The following is a 24902-nucleotide window of genomic DNA, read 5'->3' as shown; positions in this document are numbered from 1 at the left end:
GACCTAGCGACCGAGAAAAAGATCAAGGTGTTGTTGCGTCGGCAACGGGCGAACCATCGAGAGCAACGTTGAAAAAAAGTACTCCTTCTTGTCTACCCTGCACTCTCCAGACGTTATCTTCCACCAACTGCCGTAACAAACGTTAGATCACACACTGGCCCAGCGAGAGCAGAGCCACGGTTTGATCACGTGACGTTAGGTTGCGTCACAGTTGCCCCTCTCACCACTCAACCGACGAACCAACCGAACGACGAGACCGCCATCTTTACCCACTGATAGACCAGAGGAATACGGACACGAGCACCGTCGACGTATGAACGTTTCCTTTTTTTCTTTTTTGTCATATGCACGAAAGATAAGTTTCTGATCGTCAGATCAATATTCACCAAATCAGTAATATCTTCTCGCATCGTTCCATATTTTTATTTCTCTTCGGAGGCTCTCACGATTAAATCTGTTAGAGATCTGTTGGACCCTCCATGTGCCGCGCTGGCATTTATTGGAGCTCACTGCACACGTCGTACATAAGTGTGTATGTATATATGTATGTATGTAGAACGATTGGACACGAACGGATCTAATCGGACAATCGCGCGTTCAAACGTTTTATACGGTAAATTACGTACGGCGTATTTGATTTTTTTTAATACAAATGCGAAAGTGAAAAACTGCAAATCATTCTAATCGCGAGCAAAGAAATATAGAAATGCGGATTAAATAATGAATTAAATTATTAGTTAATGAATTTTTAAACGAAATATCCGGAGAACATTTGTCGAATGCAAATGCGCATTACCACGATAACTGACCTTTAGAGATCGCGCGATCACTTATACAGATAAATAGTAAAAAAGATATAAAGTGGTGCACAGTGACGGTCCAAGGCAGTTACTTGGTTCCACAGTCGATCATTTGGAATTCGGTGCTCGTTTCCAGTTAGGCTCGGTCTCGGTGAAACGCCACGCACGCAATTTGCGGACCACGCCACGGCACAGCAAAAATCAAACGGATACGCGACACGAGTTCTATTATCACGACGATGCATAACGCTTTATATTTCAAAGAACCAAGGCCGACAAAGTAGCACAGACCGCGGTTTGATCCGAACTGACGACGAGAAGCAAAGACGAAGGAACAATGCCGTGGTCGTTATCGATGGCAAACGTGGTAACACCACGATAGCGTCGAGTCTCTGGCAAATGACGAGAGGTCTCTATCTTCGAGTTCGGAAAACTGCCGGAGAGAAGATTCGAGCGTTAAACACGACCGACTCCGATGGCGAGCAGCGACGAACGAGGATGCGCTCGAGCGCGTAGCCTGTGCCGCACTCTCAGTTTATCCCCACTACCAACTATGATCGGCATCCGGTGGTAACTGAGGCGCGCATTCGCAAGCATTTCTGTTCGCTGATTGGTGCATAGCCGTTGCTACTTGGCCTGCCATTGGTCGATTGCACACCACGAATTCCCGCGGCGTTCACTATCCATGGGACACACAACACACACGTAGGAAGCACACGAGGCCACTCTCGATCTTACACGAACGATATTCAGCGAGGACACCGCACACACGACTATCCACGTACACATACACAAACACACACAGCTGTACATGTTTGTATATGTACACACGTGCATGTATATTACTACTTGCGAGCTTTTGTACGCACACGTATAGACGGCACCGACGTATTTTTGCGTGCGCATGTATTGGAAGATTCCGCACGCCCGCGCTTCGCTACGGTCGTATGATGGTCGAACAGGAACTGGCTACAAGCCGCGCGGAAACGCGCTACTTATGCTGCCGATGGGAAGAAAACCGACGAATCAAGGCAGTCTTTATACCCGCCGCCTTTGGACTCCATGCTACAGGTCCAAAAGGCCATCGTAGTAGTATACGCTTCTCAAACGTGAATACGGGGATGGATGTCAGCCAATCCCTTTTCTTGCTATGCGCAAAATCATGAAAAATATTTAGCCTAATAGCGTCTATGCGAATTTATCTTTTTTCCTTACCAGTGTTCGTTCGAGGATGTTCCAACAAAAGTAACCAGGTTACCGCGTTTTGCTATTACTACTTGCGCTGAAAACATCGTCGAACCTTTGACCCATTTTTCTATCGATCTTCCATGTTTCGCATATAGGCCACACCGTAATGGCCTCCGATCATCAAAGATTCGTTTCTCCAGGTATTTCAACTCCTACACATTCATCACGTATATTATCCATCGCCTTTTTTATTCGAAAAGTAAAACCATTAATCGCGTAATTCTAATTTCATAGATCTACGTAACCATTAGACGCACACACGATCGTTGATGTTACGTAACGCGTGATATTCCTTAAAACGACTGGAATTATGTAAATAATGTAATGTTTTTCCTCTTCGTTTGAAACACAACAGATCAAAACTTAAAAACATAAAAGCGTAATATCGTTATACGAATGGAAAAGTCGATGATCACATATTATCCGAGAACACGAGAAATCGGAGAAAATAAAAATTTGCCAATTGACGTTAGCAAGTGCAAAGAAGAGAAGATTAGCATGTTAAAAATTGAGTCGATCTTTACTATCCAAACATTAAATGCGAGAGAACGGTGCTATGCGAATAGCGGTTAGTCGATTAACGAAACTCGCGCGCACAGGGAAGAGGAAGGGGTGGTGGCTCGGTAGAACATTGGAACTCGACTTGGTCGTCCTATTTCTACGCTCGGGAAGGTTCGTGCCGCGAACCGATCGCGCACGAAGCAACGGGGATATAAGTAGGTCGTTTCAAGCGCACGTGTCGTCCTTGACTCACATAGCATGGCGCGCAGGCGCTCACCGTTGCCGCATTGCTGGTCGCTAGGGCTTTTTCTTTGTTCGCCGAGCGCGCCTGTGTTCGCGCGGAACACCAAGACGCGCTCTCTTATGAATACACCGTGTGCGTGACTATTGCTCACACGCACTACTCTATGCACTCTGCAAAATGAGCTAGCGGCTTCACGTCATCTATCTATCACGTCCAATGTTCTCTACTATGCTTTTACCACATGAATGTATTTGTTTCGATTAATTATTTCCGGAAGCTCCTACCTTCTTATACGTTAACTCGTTTGAAAAAGGGACTTTAACCATACAGAGCAGCGACTGATATAGTACGGTAAAACATTCGATTCTTTCTTTGCAGTATCGTTTCTTTAGCAAGACTGTCGTATACAAAATTTATTTCCTCTTACGTAACACGGCGATAAAAGGTTCAAGAAAGTGTCACGATAGAGGTAAGGAAATTATATACCTGCGTGGATTCTCGAGAGAAGGGTTAAGGCTCCAATAATCTTGCTCTTTGATCAAGCACGCAAAGGATTCTGTGGATGGACGAGCGATACAGTGCGAGGTCGAGACAATGGTAAGGCGGCGCGTTGTGCAACTTTCAAGGAGAATGAGCAGCACGCGTGTCGTGCGTTCCTGCGTGTTCGTGGACGCATATGCGCACGCTCGATGATAATCGACAGAAAGAGAAAGGTCATCGGGGGAATGGAGTTTCGCTTCCTCTTCCTCGTTGCGATTACGAGTAGGTAAGCGGGTATCCGAAATTGCGGAGAGTGACGCAACGCGCAGCTGTATGTATAAATTCACGTACATACGAGCATTCACGGATATGTAGTGCTTACGAGTGTGTACATTTACGTGCATGTATATATGTAGATAAAGTACTGGATATGCCGGCGGAAGCACGGTACTGCACGACAACGAACTACGTTTTTCATGCAATTAAGAATTCGCGCTGCAGCTGCTTTCGTTTAAATTAAAATATTCGATAGCTTTTATCGCATTATAGGTTCAAAAAATAGATCGCCTCTGGGACATAAAGGCGTTACATATATATAAGAATTCGCTATAGGTCTTTCGATTCTTCGTATATGAAATTTCAATGAAACTCGATCCGAATGGGATATGTAACTTGCATTATTAATGCTGCGTTAATCGATACGATCATTTTTTCTTCGAAATTGCATAACCGCGCAGCGATTACAAGGAATTCTAGCACATTCTGTGGCAAGTTGGTATGTATCGCGCGGTTGATGGGAGAGCAGACTTCGTGATTCGCTGTATAGCCAAGGACAGTGACGCTTCACGATGAGACCTGTGTGAGAAGTCGGTAGTCCGCGTTAGCTTTGGCATCGTGGGTATTGATCGCAACGGGAACTCAAAGGGGAGGACACCACGTTAGGCTATTCGAACCCCAATTGGATCGACCTATCTCGTGGTAGGGAACGAAGGGGAGGGTAGTTGCATCGTGGCCTATGTCAACCAAACACTTATATTTTAATTTCGTTTTTATACGTGGAAATTATCGAGTGTTGGTTTATTCGTGTTCGACCGAATCGCGACGCATTCTTGTCAGATGTATTTTTGGCGTGTGCGTTTCGCAGAAATATATCGAGGATTTCAGTGCGATGATTGCCGTTACTTACAAAGACCTTGGGCGTTCATTTTTCTCAACGGGGAAATAAACGATTGCAGTGACCCAAATTTTTTCAACAAACGACCGGGTTTGTGTAATTTCTGCTGACACTTTTCGCCGCGTTATGGAAATAATTAGCGCGAGGGACGCGGAGAATTCGCGACCTCCGCTTGATAAACGCTGGACACGCCATCGTGCGTGGCTATTGCGCAACACGATTCTTTAATAACAATACATCGTCTCCACAATGAAGCAATTATGATGAAGTAAATGCGAGGAAAAACAAATTAGGAATTATATACATCTGATAAATATGTACGTTGCGTATGCATGCTGTGATCTACCTACGCGGAGGATGTACGAATGTTATGGACAAATATATATCGTGTGTATAACTTCTGTGAATAACCTATGTTAGAGAAAGGAAATTGTCTCGGCCGATGAATTAGGCAACTATAACTCGGGGGAATATCCAATACGGATCTGAGATATTTTGCAAATTAATTTTTTTCGAAGATTTTACATTTTCGACGAATTACTGACGATGAAACGCAAATAAAAATACACTTATGAGCGGGAGGAATGCTCGAAATGGTTCGCCATTTACAACGGCCAATAAAGTTCGGTGAAGTCGCGTTGCGGTGTACCGATCCGATTTAACGCACATACTTTTCTGTTGTTAGAGGTAGCTCGCATACCAGCGTTCTTCAGATAAGCACATTCTTATCTGCGTACGTACTTACGTAAGCAACGCCTCGTGTAAACCTTTGCTTGGCTTCGCACCCCTTTTTCTTCTTCCGTCCTCTCCCTGCATTTGCAATTTTTTCTTGTGTTTTGTTTCTTTCTGCTTTCCCTCTTTCGCGTTCCCTTTCACCCTCGACGTTTTAATCTTCTTCTTCGGTACACTTCACTTCAGAATAGTATTTCACTGTGAAACGTAGCTCCGTCTCCCACGATTTCTTTCCACTGCTTCCTTTCTTTCGAATATTTCCCTCGATTCTTCTCTCTCGCGACAGTCGATCGTTCGTGAAAGTACGCGTTACGACTTTGACAAGTTCATTACTTTAAAAGAGGTTAAGAATCGGACGGTTCCAAGCTCAGAAGATTTAGATAGCGAAGGTTTGGTTAGTGCATTCTGATGCGGAATAGTCACGTGGACTGACTCGTGCTGGAAACAGCCAGAAGATGCGAAAGGCGTGTTCTTATCGAAACGGTAAACTGCATCTTTCCATGGACAATTGCGTTATGATTCATACCGTTGTTAAAAACGTAAAATGTTTCACGATCGCGATCGTAGTTCCCTTCGTTCGTGGTTAGGTAGGTTACACGTCGTATTGAAAATATCGTTAATTTCGAATCCAATCGAAAATTTCAAAAAAATACGAATATTATAGAAGCGAAAGGATGCAGTTTCGTCGAATGAAACGACGTGTTATCGCGCATGATATCGATTGACCCGTTCTAACTGCAATATTCTGACGCGTAAAATGATCGTTGTGAAAGACAGAAGGGTAACCGAGCAGATGGTCGGAATGGCTCGTCGCACGATCTCGTCGTTATCGGTGGATTGGAAATGAACCACGCGCAAATAAATACAAGTTGGAAAGTGACGATCGTTGCTGATTTATCAGCGGAACGCCGCGCATTCGAGGAAGCCGAGGTAAATCGACGAATGAACCTTGGGGCTCTTGTTACTTGCTTCGTTCCTTTGTTACACAACCGGCTCTCTCGCCAACTCGGCCAACTATCGACCCCACCAACTTTGTTCTCGCTCTGCTCCCCTTTTCTTCCGTCTTCTAGTGCTCTCTCTTTCTCTCTCTCTTTCTCTCTCTCTTCCTCTTTCTTGAGTGAGCACTCGTTCTTTTCTCTCTCGTGCTCCCCTCAGTCTCTTTTATTCCAACCCCATCTTTCTATTCCTTCCTTCCTTTTTTGACAACCTCCATCCTCCGTTCTTTCTGTTGCCTGTCCTTTCTCTCTGAACCTATTCCCCTGTGTCACGTACTCACTGTCAAAGTTAGGCGTTATTGAAAGAAGCTGGCGTACGAACAATTATGAAAATAAAGCTTGCACGTTGCGCTTAATAAAATATTCCGTGTCCTTCGGTCGATCATTTCTAGGGTTAAACGATGCATAGGAAAAATGGGAATTTTCTATTGAAATTTCATTCGTTCAAGTGGAATAATTTGGGCCGTTCTGAGGTCAGTGTGACAAAGGAGATATCAAGATCGTGTTCTCTTTTCAAGATCGTCTGTATATTTTTAAATACATAAATGCTATCTTTAAATACATAAATGTTTAATTTTCTGGCACTCGGATTGAAGAAAAGCCAAGACTAAAAAAAGTGTGTTCCGCAGTGCGGCTGTCGTATCAGAAATTTGTCAACCTTTGTACGTACGTACTTAGCTTAGACGCTAGAGTAGGAGCGTGAAGAGTTCGATTATTAAATTATTTGAATACTCGTTATCTTGGTTAGCGTGTATTCGTTATGTGGTTGGACAGTAACATGAAATACGACATTTTTGTGTCTCGTTGCGACATTACCATGATAAGTGGAAGTTTTCAAATCTGAGAACGAAGATACATTCATCTTCGTTATTCTGGCAACCAAAGCGTCATTTGTAATTATCGCGTAATAGCGGTAACGCGTTTAATGTTACATTTCCACTTCTCTGTCGAAATTCCAATTTTCATTGATCATCCGATTTACTCGAACATTTGCCTGAGATGCAACATATAACAAATCCAACGAGCTTATATAGAATTCTGTGTTCTTCCGCCTTGAAAAATTCCATTCTTTTTCGCGATTCGCTTCAGCCTCCCCTTCGCCAACCCTCTGCATCTTCCGCGTCTCTACCCTCGCTATCTAATTCCGCCCCTCTCCATCGAGTTTCTTCTTTACGATTTCGTCAAGTTGCCACCCATTCTTCCCGAATTTTCTTCCTTGGCCTCGAACGTGTCTCTCCCCCTAGGTCGGCTTTTCTGTCCCTCACGGTAATCTACGTCCGTCTTTTTTTCGTGAGCGTCTGACGGACCCAAGGGACGCGTGGTGGGGGGCCACGTGCTCCCAGTACCTAGTCACGCGAGGATAGGACACGTGGTACGTACGTATGTCCGTTCGGATGCATAGGCGTGGAAACGTGTTCTTTGTTGGAGCCGCGCAGCCGCCTCGTCTCACGTAAGTACACGCGTATATATGTACACGTATCTAGATCACATGGGATTTTACGTGAAAGTTAATGCAGTCGGAACGCGACAACCGAACAACACGTCGAAGCTTAAATGTCGCATTGCGAAAAAAAGGAACAAGAGATGGTGCTAGCACAGTGCTGCCTGAACTACGTACTTAGATTATAGGATCTCGCGTGCCGAATGCTTAAGGTTGAATTTTCAGAGAAGAAGAATACGTTTTATGAGGATTATGAGATATTGCCGGTAGCTTTTGAAGCTACCAGGAAGAAGCGAGTTTCTAAACATTTGCAATCCGATATCAATTTTTTCACAGATACATACATTTCGTACCAGATAGATCGTCACATGCTCTTGAATGTGTCACCTTTTATCTTATCACGCGGAACACGTGTATGAGTATAAAAGCAAATGTTGTAGTTTTATTCGTGCATGCGATTGGTTTACATATGCGTCAGCTACGAAAAGAACGTTTTACGATTATCATTTTCATCGTTTCCTACTTTACCATTATACATTCGAGACATCGATACTTGTTTCCTATAATATCTATGCAGCTTCAAAATCCGATGAAAATCTTTCCATGTTATTTCGAACATCTCGGCAAGATTTGATCAAGAGCTTCGAAAAAGAGCAAACTATATGAAAAAAAGGAAAAAAAAGGATACGAAAGAGAATAGTAAAAAGGAGCGACGATAGAATTCTAGTACTCGATTGTTAATCGAGTGGGTTGGTTGTCGGCCGTGCACAGCGGCTGGCTGGCCAGCTGCACTTGACTCTCCTATGCAAGATAAATAGGTGCGGCTGGTTCCTATTAATAGCGGGTGGTTTACGCGGCGATTGCAGTGTACGGGCTTACAATTAGCGTAACTCGCCAGCGGTTCGCATTAGATTAAAAATCATTCGTGCTGTAAATTACATCCACTTATGTAATGACATCCGTGCAAGTATAAAAAAGTTAGCGAACATCTTGCTACGTAGTCCGTTCACTCGGTCGACTGGTTATGGTATGGAAGAAAAATCGTGAAACGTTCGCGTTCGAACGCAGTGGCAGCGCTTTCGAAACGATAATTTACGACAATGGGTGGTAACTCGAGGACCTATAAAATCTCGCTAAAATTCTAAAACTGGTCACCAAACACCTGTTTTCTATCTCTAAGACTCGATCTCTGTTTCGTAAATGTCGATGTTCGTTCAGATGACGATCGAACAGTGTGTCAGGAAGTAAGTTCTCGATGTTGTTTCTATATATAAAATGCATTCGTATTGCGAAATTCAGCGCGTTAAACGGAGGCACGAAAAGCGGATAAAAGGCGAGCGAGAAAAAAGAGAGAAGCATGGGATTAAAGGCGAAGCATCGAGTACGTGATAATATATGTTTGCTCGATAAATCTTTAATCGGTATATGTGTTTTGTATATGCATTGTACTAGTCGAGCTAGAACTAGGCAAAGAGCATAACGTAGGCGAGAGACGAGGAGGTGGTGAAGAGGTGGGGATCAAACAAAATCCGGTATAGGCGGGCAACGACCTTTAGGCACGTGCCCCGTGCCACGTGCTGCATTCGACAAACTGTCGAACAGCCTTTTGCCTTTTTTATCTCTGTTCGTTTCTGTTTTCACCTCGTTCCGCTTAAAATTTTCGTCTGGGTCCGTGTTATCTCAACCGCGTCGCGATTTCCTTTTATCGACTGTACCGTAATACGAAACAGGACCGGTCCAGATACTGGCATTCGCTATTTATGGCCGTGTCAGTATCGAAGAAAGAGGTTGAACTCGCGTCCGGAGTCTGTAAATAGTCAACTCTGACAATCTCCTTGCCTCTTTTTTCCCCTCTGTTCCTCTCTTTCGTAGGCAATACTATCACGTACTATTTCTGCACTGCTCTTTGTTATAATAGAAGAGAAAATGAAAAAGAAACGATAACCGAGATGTAGAAGCGGAAAAATTTGTCTTGCGATAGGTCGAACATAATTGGAGTAATCGAGTCGTGCGATCGTAAGATCGTTGCCAATCGAAAAATTGCAGTACTCTTACTCTTACAATACTCTGCTCTTCGTTCGTATTATACGCGTACAGGAAACTAAATGGCTTACGAAGATGCTAGGAGAAGTGCAGTTATTAATAATCGCAAGTTATTAGCAATAAGCGTAATTAATCATGGTTTTCAAGGTTTTGCACGGTTTCTTTGCTTATGCTTTCGGTCAGCCTTTTATGACCCGTTTATTCCGTGAAACGCAGATCAAAGGATTGACGATATCTTAGCTACTCTGAAATCGCTTTCAATTTAAAATATGGAGAATGTTATCGTTTAACGAGCGCTAGACGTGCATGGTAAATTGCAGACGATGAAACTAGTTCTGAAGTTTTTCATATCGTTATCTTTATGTACTGGCGGATTATATGGGCGTGAGTTGCGTGAAAGATAATATTTTCCAATCTCGTGATGCGATAAAAGATACAAGCAATTAACATTACATAATTACACGTAGAGAGGTGTTTAATTCATAGATGTAATATTTTGATGCTCGGTTTTCCACCTAACAAAGACGTTTCCAACCTACGTAAATAACAATAGAAATAAACGAAGCTAAGAAAAATCCTCCTAGTAAGCTAAGTTTGTTTTCGAAATTTAAAAAAGCGTAAAAAAGAAGAAACAAATGTTACGTAGAAGGATATTGCGATTTAGCCGGAGACGTGCAATTATTTGATATCGTTGATAAAATAAACGTAAGATTAATCCTTTCCTATAGTTATATGTGTTTTTATCTTGTGTTGTATAACGCGTTGTTTGAATATTATTCGAGTGATAGACGGACTTTTTGACAGCCTGAATAGCGTGGAAGAGGAAGGGGACGAGATTTATGTTTGAGCAACGATAATCGTAGGAAATCAGGAACCATCGTATCGCGCAACTCATAGTACGTTTTCGATAATTATATTTTTTTGCATGTCCATCCAAGGATTTCGAAAGCATTTTCATTTCTTCTTTCGTTTCAATTGTGGCGTATGGTGCACGAAGATTTGGTATATTGATAATAGAAATAATAAGAATGCTTGCTGTTGCAACCGTCCAATGTATTTCAAATCAATTACTTAATTAACTGATAACGTCGATAGACGTTCGTATAGGAGATTTTAACCAGATGAAATAAATTGCTCGTGGATACTCGATAATGACTCGTAAATGTTCTCACGTCTCGATAATTGCCTACAAAATGATTACTCGAAATTATTCGTAATTAATGCCTCGCTCGCGATCGTGTCCGCTTATTTATACTGGTCGGGGGGCAGTCGAAAGATTCGAATTTGACTTGGAACGACGGTTGCCCTTAGCGGCGACATTGTCTTTTTTCCTGAGGATAACCAGGCGCTAATTTTGTATATCACGACGGTATCCTTAATCTGAGGCACAACAACAACATGAGTCGCTCTCGTTTCGCTTCATCCTATGACTCATGTGTCGCCACACAATTTACTTTCATGTGGAAGAGCGCGCGTCGATAGTGCAATTAAAATACATAATTATCGTCAACAACAAGAATTTCTTTTATGGACAAACGCCATCGTTTTTTCGATTACGCGTAGCGATTGCAGTTAAATGTGACCGATTTTAGAACAATCTATATCTATAAATACAAAGTGAGTGAATTAGCGGCGCTGCCTATCGATCGATCATCCAGCTATTTAACACGGACACATAAGACTCGTTGGCTGATGGAACGAGTCGCTCGGTTAACACTGGAATTACCACACCAATCAAAGTGACTGGTTTTACAATTTTATTTTAAAATTCCTACTTCATCTTATGTTTCTTCCGCAATGATGTAATGACTTTCGTAACGATAACTAAAAGAATAATATAATGAATTTTATTTTGCTTTTTATGTATTCAAACTGAAAATAATTTTGTATCAAGGCTATTTATACCAATACAAGTCAAAACGACTGGTTGTTGTCAAAGTGTAAAAGAATCTTGCAATAATAAAAATTATAAAATTATATGTTTATAATTAATATTATAAAAATTTTATTTTCATAAAATTTTTTATTATAACATTACTTAGATTTAAAGCAAATAATTGTAATAAATAATTAAATAAATAAATACAATAATAATTAATATTTAATAAAAGAATATAAAATTTTATAACTAGTAATAAATTAGATAAATTTTATGATATAACAAAAAATTTAATTTCCTATAAAAATTTGTTAATATTATTTTTATAAAATTATATAATAGTCAATAAAATTAATTATTTATTTTTATATTTAGATATAAATAATTATAATAATATCATTAGAAAAATTAATTATCATAATTTTATAATATTATATTTTTTTATAGAATAAAAATTGATTTATAAATTAACAGAGTTTAGTTAATGATATTAATTATTTATTTATATTTATATTCAGATTTAAATTTAGTATAACTAAAATTAAATAATCATAATAATATAAATACCATATAAAAATTAATTTACATAACTTTCTTAATATGTTAATATAAAATCAATATTATTAATTATCTATTATAAATTAAATTTATATTTATATATAACATAGCTCGATACATTTATAAGAAGAATATTATAAAAAATTTATATTTTTATAATTTTTAAAGATTTATTTCATTAAAATAATTAATTTTTAGTTTATAATTAGTAGATAATAAAATAAAATTATTATACATATATTTAAATATTAATATGATATAACGAAATTAAAATTAACAATCTGTTTATCGAACTCCAATGACCCTATTCCCCCGTTTTGTACAACTTGTCATACGTTTTTCAAATTTTTACTGCGTATCATTTGATACGACGATATCAGTTATCAGAAAAATTCCCGATCGATCGCTGAATCGCTAACACTGGATGCTAACACTAGAAATACTACACCAGCCAAAATGACTGGTTCTACAATTTTCTAAATTTGTCAACCCTCGTTTAGGAATGATGGTCCCAGATGGATTAATAATACCAAAAATGTACTACATAACATGGAATTGCTTCTGTAAGAAAGTAATAAATGAATAAATATAAAAATACTCTGTTATTACGTATTTTTTAAAGACAAGTTATTTTCACTAGTTTCGATAGAAATAGCTTCGTATTAACTATCGGTGGTTCTAATGTTAAACGTTATCTATTCGACAAAGTGTAGCGATGCAAATTTAAAAAGTGGAAATTGTCAGCGAGCGATAAAATATACACGAGCAAACGATGATACGTTTTTTCGCTGGTAATTTGAAAGGAAAGAGGCTCAGTGACTATGGTAGATGCTCTCTGATGCGTGCTAACTTTCATTGAATTACGTTTACGAGACAGCAGGCTCGATAGGATGGCATCGGTCGCGAAACAATAGGAGAGGAACGGCTGACATAAGATGAGCAGCTCGACAAAATATGTATGTAGTTGGTCTGTGTCGGTGGCCTCGCTCTAGAATCACTGTAGATCGCCATCTAGGGCGACGAGGACGCGGGCAGAAGAAGGGCAAGGAGGGCTGAGGTCAGCAGTACAACGATGTAGCTGCTGTACCAGCTCGATACGAGCTCTGACCCATTTGGCAAAGTTCCCGAGTTCGGGCCACGGGATTTCCCTCTATGAGATCACCAATTTAATTTTTCCATTTTTTATTCCACCCCACTCTGGCTAACCCCACCCTACACTATTTCTACTTTCCCATAATTCACGCACGATGAAGCATCGTGGGAAAACGATCGCACGTATTGTTATCGTGGAGCTGCTACTTCTGCCTGTGTGTGGCTATACGTTGAAGACGCTTTGAAACAGCAGATACGCAAGAAGGCTTTTGCAGGCTACGTAGATTGCTATGACCGATGCGTCTGTAAATATCAGAATTGCTAGTTTCCAAACTGCAGTCTGTTCACTATCATCGTCATTGTAGACAGCGTGTTCTTGTGAACATCGCGGGGGAGGACGTTTTTGGCACGCTTCGCTTCCCAATTAGTCCGACACGAGGCAAGAATTATGCGAATATACCAGATATTTCATAATTGGATAGCGGCTTAATAGGCAGCGGATATTTAGAAACCCGCATTGCCACAGCAAACGTTTACTCAATGCGCCACGAGGTATCTCGTCCACGTAAATTCTCCAATTCGTAGTATTTCGGGTAAATGGAAAAAATTAGTGAACTTTGGAAATATCTTTGGCAAAGGACAAAAGGCAGCAGCTGTACGTCGGTAGAAGTTTAATTAATATTCTAACGTTGTTTAAATACCCACCCTATCCGTGTCCTCTTTAACGGAGGACGCTACGAATGAAATTGGAGCATCGAAGCCACGTTGCGCTGTTGCCAGAAATCAATCGCGATTTCAGCTTTAATTAATGGAAATATGGGTCAGCCGCGTTCGTAGAAAATTCAACGGTAGAAAAAAGCATACAGCTATTTTCTTCGCTGCTTCTTTCGTGACCTCAGACCGAAACTAGACCACGCCAAGTTTTTGGTAAATGTGTCAACCACCCAGGCTGGGATCAATACTTGCGCCCTGGTTTCTCCTCTCCTTGTTTCCCCACTCCTTCCTCACCCTTACCCACGATCCTCCGTTCGTACGTCCTTCTTCCCTTGCTCTCTTACACCTTCCACCTCGATCCAGCTCCTCTCGCAACCCCTGTTGCAAAGCTCTTAGCTACAACATTTCGTCTCACTTTTCACCGGGATATAACTTCCGCGACGCGTCTTTAATCGCTGATACTGTCGTCAAGCTGATATTATCAACGGGTAGTCGGCTAAATTACCATCGATTTTCCCTCGCAACTCTTCGTCGTCGAGCCAATTTTAACGAAAGAGATTCTCGTTTCGTTCGACCTGTTTCAACGTATCGCGTGTTATTTGCGAATTTATTGATAAAATGCAGATTGTCGTCATCTCGACGTAAACTTGAGAATATTTGGAACTCTCGAACCGCCTTGTATTTCGTCGACTAATTTTCTAGCGAGCCGGTAGAGTCGTTCGACCGGCCAGTGTTTTCCTGCATTGGCAAAATAAAATCATTCTGTTTGCAAAAATAACAATTTACTGTTATCCGTCCCCTGTTGCCTGTGTTCCTGCTGTTTTCAGCGTATCCCTCGGTACGCTGTATCCTCTCCCTCGATGCCACCTGCCTCCTGCAAGGGGATAAATAGCGCAGGGTGGAAGCTCAATAGAGAGATGAGGAGGCAAAGGGAGCAACATTTCAATGGGGCAAAGGGAATCGAGCCCTGGATTCATCGCAACCGAGCGCGCATGCTTCCGACCGAAATTCTCTTCGCACCCCGCAGCTACCTACTCTTCTAACGTGCATCTCTCTTCTATTCTCCTTATAGAGCGTTTCAAAACTTGGCGTCCACGTTCCTTGTCCGTTTATATAGACCAGCGCGATAAATGATGTCGCACTGTCGCGACCTGTACTTCATTTACCTCTTCTTGTATCTTTTACTCTTCTCCGTTGAAGATTCAATGTATCGTGTTTGATGCTCGTCCGTGCCGTTTTCGCGACTTGATACGTCCCTCGCGTATCAGATCGACGCGATGGCGAAGCATCAGCGAAATGAGAAGATAAATAATTCATGTTGCTTCAATGATTGCGTGTCAATCAGAAAGTTCGGTAAAAATTGTTCCGCAAACGGCGGAATAATTGGGATATTTTATTCGTTTGCGTTTAAAAAGCGTGTGAAATTGATACGAGGGATTGGCGTAAAATTCGCGTGGGAATTTTAGTTTTGGAAATCGAACAATAAAATATATGTACGCGTGTACGTAACGCACTGTGACATGTTCGACTTGGTATTTCCAATTTACGTTTAAATGCAACATAGAAAAGTGTATGACGTGAGGTAGCCAAATGAAAGATGCAAAGTCTCTTCGTTAGTCACCCGCTGCATTTTGTCTGCAATTTTATATATAATAATGTGACCCAGATGAGCAAGTATCCGTGCAACTTGTCTATTTTTATCCTTCGAACGTTCTTATCGTCTCTTGCGAGGATAGACTTCTTCTCGATGGCGACTATACAAATGGATTTACATATGTTAGCAAGAATAATTTCTCCGCTCGATAAAGCCTCGATCTTGACATTTCGCCGTATCCTTTTACAATCGATACTTTTATTTGCCCGTGCTAGCTTTCAGACCATCGTAACCTGATGTTATCGCGGTGCCTCAAGTGCCGATTTTATGTAAAATGCAACGAATCGCGTAGTCAACAAGTTTCGCTGCAACCGATAATGAGGCTCGTTATTTGCCGGCTTATATATTTCAAGACGTTGAAATTCGAACCACGATACGATAAAGAGGATCGCGAAACAACTTGATATTTCATTTGATATTCCAGCGCGAAACACGCGAGTGCGATGCAAATCGTACGAATAAAATCGTATCAAATCATTGGTGGCATATTGTTAACTTCTCATCAAAAATATCTAAAAGTGGCAATCGACCTCTTCGTAACGCCTACTCTTCATCTTTTCTTTCTTTCTTTTTTTTTTTTTTAAGCACAAACTCATTGATTTCTGATTTCAAACAAACGCGATATACAATGCCATTTCCTCTCGATAAACGAGTATCGCTGCCTTAAGAGCATTGTACAATACACCGTCGAACGATAACGTAGCGAATCTTACCGATAGTTGCTAATTAGAAGTGGAACGCGACAAATACGAAAACGTTGGCTCGCTGACCGGAAAGGCGGTGGAAATGTAATTGCGATTGGATATCCAGCACATCCAGATCGATCGAGGTTGCAGTTCGTAAACTAACCGGCGCACCAGGTTTCAGGTCACTGGGTCAACCTTTCCATCGATCCAACCCCACCATTGAAAATTCAGTTGCTTCGGGTACGCTCGTCCTCAACGCTGAAAGCTGGACTCTTCATCCTATATTCGCGTCATACCTCCGCGTCATCACACCCACTACCACGCCTTCGCTCCTCCTCTGTCTCCTCTTTTTATTTTTTACACTTTGCCGGCCAATATTAATTATTTACGTGTCGCTCACCGCGGACAACTCACCCTCCGACGCCACCGATATTTTCGTACCAGCTGCCAGTACAAATTTGGTAGACTATTTTCCGCGTCTCTGCTACCAACATTTATCGAAGGTTGCTTCGTCTACCGCCAAATAGCGAGCGACACACTTGTCGTTTTAAAAGATCGCCGCGTGCCGCGACACTTTCCAATTTCAAAACGCAGACAAATTTTCTGCTCTTTCGGTAGGAAATTATTTCACGCTGTTCGATGTATCCTACAGATGTTGTAAGTAGGCGCGTTTCCACGTTAAATTTTGCGATTGTTGATAATCTGCGATAGGCTAATGGAATATTAATACTTTGACTGCCACGTCGAAATCACATGTTTCGCCGAGGACACCACGGGAGTATTTTTATTATACAAAGCATATAATGGCAAAATAATAATAAATTGATGATGTAAGACAACATTCTTCCCCAATGAACTGTTTATCTTATTGATGGTCACGGGTGACCACCGTGGCGCCTTGGTAACAGTCGATGGCGACATATTATACCAAGGTTTCGTCTATTTCAACAAACCATTCGCATTCGTTATTTCGTCGTATGCAAAACGTGCAGAATATATTGTTGAAACGTGTAGAAGATATTAGTAAACAGTATTATGATTATTTTTATGATTTCGACGAAACATTCGGCTGACATGGAAGAGGTCCGAAAAAAAGTTATGTTTCTGATAAACCAATGGTAGTGGTAGATTACAACAGAGGAAACTGTGCTGCAGATTTATCAGATCGAATGATAGCATATTCTACACCACATAGAAGAACCCTCGAGTGGTATACAAAATTAGCTTTAGAGTTATTGTTAAATACATCAATTTCAAACGCGATGATACTCTATAAACAAGCAACAAAAGCAAAAATCGAGGTATCAGATTTTAGAATGGCATTCGCAACGCACCTTACACAGTGCCATTCACCAGATCCATAAAATATACTTATTCGATAAAGATTGCGACACGAAACGCAGAAGAAAGAAGGGCAAGCGTACCTATTACGAAAATTTTGCAGAGAGTGCTATAAAAAAAAGTTAAACAGTTAGGATGCAAAATTGTTAAGAATCGGACCAAAAAGGTGACCACCTATCGTCCAGATTGTATCGATGAGCCACATTTATGTTTAAAGTGTCTTAACTCAGTGCACCGTTAGATGCAACATTTGTTCTCATTTTTTTTATTGACGTTTTAATAAAAACTTTTAATTGTTCAATGGGGTACTTTCTATTTCAAAATATCTTCTATTTATCGGTTATATTCAAAATGCCCCAACTGTCAATTTTTACAATTGTAAGAAGTTGAAGCGCTCTGGTCACCAATGACCACCGTGGTGTCACAGGAGAAATCGTGGCCGGTCACATATGACACACGTGGCAGTCAAGGTGTTAACGTCGTTTTTAACAATTGCGCCTATGATATATTCCTTCATCTTGACACTCGGCACGTAAATATTTATAACGTCGGACGATCGAAATGGAAGTTATATTTACAACGTTTGATAATTCCGACAGACTAGTTTATTTATTTATTTATTTATTCACACGGGTAAAAGCCTGAGATTGAAGTGTGATCAGCGTGAACGAACATGTATCAAAATATGACAAAATTACGACATTGATCGTACACGATGCGCAAGTGAAAAGGAACATAAACAGCGTTTGATAAGTTTCTTCAACGTGGGCAAATTTGATTTACAGAAAACGCCTAGCTACCGTGTGAGTGAATCGACGCGCTTACGTATACGATTAATGTTAGAACTACCACACCAGTGAAATTGACTGGTTTTACAATCTTATTTTAAAATTCCTACTTCATGTTATATTTTTTTTCACAATGACTTATTTGTAATGACTTTCGCAACGATAACTAAAAGAACTATATAATGAATTTTATTTTGCTTTTTATGTATTCAAACTGAAAATAATTTTGTATCAAGGCTATTTATACCAAAACCAGTCAAAATGAATGGTTCTACAATTTTATAAATTTGTCAACTCTCGTTTAGGGGTAATGGTTCCAGATGGATTAATAATACCAAAAATGTACTATGTAACATGGAATTTCTTCTGTAAGAAAATATTAAATCAATAAATATAGTCTTATAGTGTTAACACTAGAACTACCGATAGTTAACACGAAGCCATTTCTACCAAAACTAGTGAAAATGACTGATCTTTAAAAAATACGTAATAATAGAATATTTTTATATTTATTGATTTATTACTTTCTTACAGAAGCAATTCCATGTTATGTAGTACATTTTTGGTGTTATTAATCCATCTGGCACCATGATCCCTAAACAAGGGTTAACACATTCATAAAATTGTAGAACCAGTCATTTTGACTACTGTGGTATTTATAGTGTTAGCATCCAGCGATCCAGCGGTCGATCCGGAATTTGCCTGATAACTGTAAAAATTTGAAAAATACGTGGCAAATTGTATAAAACGAGGAAACTGGTTAATTGGGGTTCGATAAACAGATTGCAGTACCCTTTTACACTTTGACAATTATCAGCCATTTTGACTGGTATTGTTATAAGTAGCCTTGATACAAAATTATTTTCAGTTTGAATACATAAAAAACAAAATAAAATTCATTATATTATTCTTTTAGTTATCGTTGCGAAAGTCATTACAAATAAGTGTTTGTGAAAAAAATATAACATGAAGTAGAAGTTTTAAAATAAGATTGTAAAACCAGTCAATTTGACTAGTGTGGTAGTTCTAGTGTTAATACAACTATCAGAGGTGTCGTTGGTGTTCAACAGGGACGTATAAAACAAAGGAGAAATATTCTGAAATATTGCGTTCTCGGAGGAGCACTGCATCGAGTTTTAATAGCTACAGAATGTTCCAGCGACCTATACAGTCGTTTACAGTTTTAAAAACCAAAGGTTTCTAAAAAAGCAGTTTCCACGTAAACAGTGCGAGATATGTGAAAAAGCGGATCGCAGTTGTGACAAAGATTTTGCCATGGATTTGCCAATTTCACAGTAACAAAAAGATCTACTTTGTATTGTTTCCAATAGAATGTAAATGTGACATTTAGAAATATTTAGATTGATCGGAAATTATTTTTACCCGATTTATACGCGCACGGACACTGGCAGATTAACAGGCCATATCAGTTGCGTTGCGAATACGCCTTGTTCTCCGTATCGATCCTTTGTTTCATTTCTTTCATTTCATGCACGAGCTTCCACTATCATTTCCATGCGACGCGTACGACGTTTCGCCTTTCGTTTCGTAGCATCGGAGAAAGCGATGCAACCTGATTGAACAAAGTCTAATCTCTTGAGACGAGCTGCTCTTCCTTTCTCACGATAAACTAACGCATCTGGTATTATTCGAATGGAAGAAATATCGCAAAAACACGGAAATACGAGCCACGTACAAATACAAATAAATAGAAACGAGGAGCTTGAACGAAGGTGAGGTGATTAAGAAACGCATGGCAGGTAAGAAATCACGGCGGAAAAGAGACACGTCGAGTAAGATTGAAAGTAGCGTGGTAAATCGAGCATTGACCCTTTTTGGGATTCTTCCGCTCACCGAGAAAAGTGGATGGACGAGCGTAAAGTGTACGGACTTGCTCGTGCTCAGCTCGGAAGACCAACGTGTACGCGTGTACACACGTACGCGCGGTACGTGTGCGTGCACATGATTCCAAGGTACGGCACCGCGTTACGTTCGGCGTTTCCCAACTCTGTTGACCCGAGCCTGGTTTGTGGCACACCAACAGGATACGTCTTCATGAATCTGCCAGTGTTCCGCTCTTTTTTTAAACCATACATCGGTCTGACGACTTTATATAAAACTACCACATCGTGTACAGGTAATTTTTAGCTTACTAAATTTAGTATAAAGGTAAGGATATTTTAACTCTTGATACGTAGGCGTAAGAAAAAAAGAGCCATCTAGAAACCGTGAACCGCGTGATAAATTCGTAGAGATTGTTCGAAAACGTTCTACGTCGCCAAAATGTCCGTCTATGTACGTTAACGATAACACGACTCGAGCAACTTCAATCGAGAAAGATAATTCGTTACGAACCGAGAGGCCGAGTGAGATGATTTTTCGAATAAATAGCGGCGATTCGTGGAACTAACAGTGGACATAGCCGATCTGCTATGCGCTGTTTTGGTCGATGCCTTTGTTACGTAAGGAGTTTTAGTAGACGCGAAGTGTAGCAGGTGCGTACGCGCGATGCTTCCCCGAGCTCTGTCTACCCGCGTATGAACGATTCTAGCAAACGAGGAACATTTAGTGTAAGACAAACTTACGCGAGTCAGCGATCTCTTTGATTCGTCCTTCGATTTTCCACGTGGGTTGCTCTATCGAGGAACGTAGAGCGAGCGCCCTTCTCTGAAAACAAACGCGTTGTTAAGCTTCGTAGTTTCGCATAAGTCGTAGTGAAAACACCGTAAATACGTTAGAGCAATGGTAAGCTAAATACGTAATATTCTCGCACAGACAGAAAATTGTATATCAGCTTGCACGTGGCCTAATTGGAACTCGCTGGACAATAGCAGCGAACAGAATGAGGTAAGGAGAATACGACTGAAAACTAATTTCGCAAAATGAAAACAGATACTGTTACCGTTGACTAAACATCACTGCCCTATGTTGCTCAATAACCTTGTTTCTCCCTCAATGCTCTAGATTGGTAAATTTTCATATGCAAAGTGCAACGTTTCTTTTCAATAACACTGAATCCTATTTTTTTATCATTTTAGCTTTTCGAAAAATTTACAGAAATTCCTATTACATCGTACGGTCCGTTCGTTCGAATATCTTCCCCGAAAAAGAAAAAAAAAAAAAAAAGAAAAATTGGAAGGTAAGGCTATAGTAAAACTCAAGGATGGAATTTCGCTTACATCATCGAGTTAGTTTACCTGCAGAGGTTCGAGCGTATTAATTTTCCTATATCGACGTTTACGATCAAGGGTGAATCGATGTACGAAGAACGACGAGCAACGCCAATTAGAGAAAGCTAGGCTGAATTTGAACGGAGAAGGAAAGTGGGAACGAGGACAAGGTAGGAAAAGAGAAGAAGTGGAAGAGGAAATGGAAGAGGAAGAGGAAGAGGTACGGTTGCAGGAGGTGAACATGGAGCGAGAGAGAGAGAGAGAGAGAGAGAGAGAGAGAGAGAGAGAGAGAAAGCCGGATAGGTGGGAATTCTGGCTGGTGGTTGGGTTGGTAAGGGAGGGCCTGTGGTGCTAGAGCATTTGGTATCCGTGGTTCAGAACGGTAGCGGCTAGGCAAAAGGGGGCTAGAGGAGAGCAGGGTCGATGACCCTTGCACGTGGAGTGTTCGGAAGTAGGCCACGCCGTGACATCACGCAAAAGCAAGATGGCAGTCGGGAAACGGGCACATTCTCACAAGTATGCTCGGCATACGACTCGACGGAGACGTGCCGACGCCTGTGCAATCGAATCTTTTCCTTGGGCGAGGGTGCGTTCCGATATTCAACGCCATCTCTCATCACGACCTCTTCCTTCTTCTCTCTCCATCTTCCTCCTATCGGTCTTCTGCTCTTGTCGCGTTTCAAGCATCGCGGTTCGATGCGTGCCAATGTTTGCGGTGACTATCGGAAATCAGAACGCGTAATTTTCATGCAGCTGCCGGTCGAGTTGCATCAGCATCTCCCAACTCGCGTGCATCAAACGTGTCACGATAGCTGGAAATTTTCCGATTGTTTCCAACCAAATCCGCTACATCTTCTAATAAACGTTCGCTCGAACAGCAATACGTCACGTTTCACGAGTTCGCTCCGCTAAATTTTACATCGTGCTTTATTAAGGTCTCGTGATAACGTCTCGTGATAATCGATGAGAATGTCGCGTCTCGTTCAACGGCCAAACGCCACAAAAAAAGAAATAAAATAAAAAGAATAAAAGAACCGTACAAGTTATCAGGAGGAAAAAAGACGAGCGCAATTACTCGGTTGGTATCGTCGCGTTCGAGTGAAATAATCAGTGTCGACGGGAATTGTCGTACGATTATGCGTTATACAATCGCGAGACAAACAAAAACTTTATTACCAGCGAATAATCCCGAGCGTGATCGTTGCAAGCGATTAGACAGATCGTACGACGTTAGAACGAAACGGACAGCGAATCGTGAAAATCGCGGGTCGCACGGAATCACGACCTCGAAGGCATAGCGCGCGCGCCATCCGTGTCCGTATGCATTGCGTGGAGTCGCGTTGCGTATTCGTCGTGCGTGTGCACGGATGCAGCCGCGGATAGCGTTCTTTATTCCGAACGTGCGAGCGCGAGAACGTGAGCAGGTATATGGCACCGTTGAATATTGGACGAAAGTCAAATTCATCTTACATTATTTTAGCGTTCGCGGCGAGCCGATGTATTACAGAAATACGAGCTCGTCTGTAGCGTGCGTGCGAGCGTCTATGATTTCTGTTTGTATTTTAATTGCGATGATGTAAGCTCATGCGGATGCACACACCAAGTTTTCCTTGCTCCACCTACCGCTTCGTCTCTTTCGGTTTCGGAATTTTTGATATGTATATACTTAAAGTCAAGTTTCGACCAGGCGTATAAACGTACGAAGAATCGTATTTATGTAAGTACAAGTACGTAACGCGTATATCGTCGTTATCAGGTATGCGTGGTATGATAGGGAATTTTATAGGGAATTATAAAATACAACGCGAAGACGAAAAGTGTTTCTTTCCTGCAAAATCTATTGCGTTTGTAACAACGAAAATTCTTTAGACGGTAGAGCCTGGCAATTGTTCCACGGAAAGTACAAAGTCTAGTACGAGTTGGTATACTACAGGCATAGAAGTGTACCTACTTGCGATGCAATTACGGTGATGTAACGCGCATATCTTATCGGAAAATTTTATTTCTATTTCCATTTCTATCTGTTCATAAAATAAACGATTATTTCAGAGTTTGTGCTTTGTTTCACACTTCCACTTTAGACGTTAAATAACTGTATGCGAATGTAATTAAGTTATTTATAAACGTATTGAACAACATTTAAAAAGAAGTTACGTAAATAAATCGTTTTCTATGAAACGTATTTCATTTTTCCTTCTTTTTGAAACGTATTATAATGGCTAAATATTATTATTCAAAATAAAAATTTTAAGGACTCAGGTTCTAAAATGCTGCATAAGTGTGTTATTCAACGAGTAATTTAAGTTAATCGTAACGTGCACTAATCCTAAACAAACGGATATGACGTCATGGCAGCCATACGATCGAACTTATTTCGTACCCTCAGCATGTTGTACAACATGCATTATGATGAAACAAATTTCAAAATTGTACTCACATTTGCTAAGCCTCTTACGTGTTGTTCTATGATTCTAACATCGAACACTTTGTTATTGAAAGAAATAAGGTATTTTAACTAAAATTTGCGAAACAACTAATAATTAACCCGCGGAAATGTAAATGTCACAATAATAATGCACTGTTCTACCGTTTGATGTCGTAGCAAACCCTGTTTGAGGTATAGCCGGCGCCACCTTGTGGCTGATTTTAAAATGTAAACTATTTATCATAGCAGAATATCTAGTGTTTCACGTACAAACAGAGACACCTGGAGGAATTTCTGGTAAATATTGACTAAATAATGAAAATACCGTCATTTAAAGTTTTAAATATCAATATCAATGATGGCGAATATCATATACAAAATATACTTAAGTGTATTTTATGACGTTGATAATGTGAAAAATGGTTTTTATATAATTAATTGTGTTTAATTTATATAAGCATGACATGAATCTAACATCGTATAGAACCAGAGATGTCTGATATAACTTTGTGCCATGTTAACCGTATTATTGTTTTGTCATAGCTTATGCAGAATATGTGTGATCAAGTAATGTACAATCAGAATATGTGTAAACAAAATTTGATTGCTGCGACTGCAACTATATGCTATCGACTAGTGACATTCGAGTTTCACTAGTTAGCAAATGACATGCAGCTTATAATTCTCGAACTTACACATTTAAGTTTTGGAAGCAACACTTATTTTATTTATATGTTGTACAATTGAGATTTATCCAGTAAGAAAGTTAACTGCGTTGATGGAAATCGAAATTTTATTGCTTTTTCTTGTATAGTTCTGAATATCTTATTAGTTGTAGTTCTGACTATCGATTGTATCAATGAAAGTGAATGAAAAGAATTTGTGATACCATATGGGTGAAATCACTGTAGGCAATATCGTAACAATAAAAACCCTG

The 24902-nt window shown here is 40.4% G+C and overlaps 2 long non-coding RNA genes across 2 annotated transcripts; both read left to right on the top strand.

Annotated features, from left to right (window-relative positions):
* The first annotated feature begins 1135 nt into the window (after positions 1-1135).
* Positions 1136-3875, top strand: LOC132916728 (uncharacterized). The gene is made up of 2 exons (XR_009660180.1): positions 1136-3262; positions 3337-3875. It is a non-coding gene; the product is annotated as an uncharacterized LOC132916728 (long non-coding RNA).
* Positions 3876-12436: 8561 nt separating this feature from the next.
* LOC132916695 (uncharacterized) lies at positions 12437-23722 on the top strand. The gene is made up of 2 exons (XR_009660170.1): positions 12437-12603; positions 18544-23722. It is a non-coding gene; the product is annotated as an uncharacterized LOC132916695 (long non-coding RNA).
* Positions 23723-24902: the final 1180 nt, after the last annotated feature.

The sequence above is a fragment of the Bombus pascuorum genome, chromosome 2, assembly GCF_905332965.1.
Source record: "Bombus pascuorum chromosome 2, iyBomPasc1.1, whole genome shotgun sequence".
NCBI lineage: Eukaryota > Metazoa > Arthropoda > Insecta > Hymenoptera > Apidae > Bombus > Bombus pascuorum.
The sequence above is the reverse complement of the archived record's forward strand: the minus strand, read 5'-3'. Positions and strand labels throughout refer to the sequence as shown.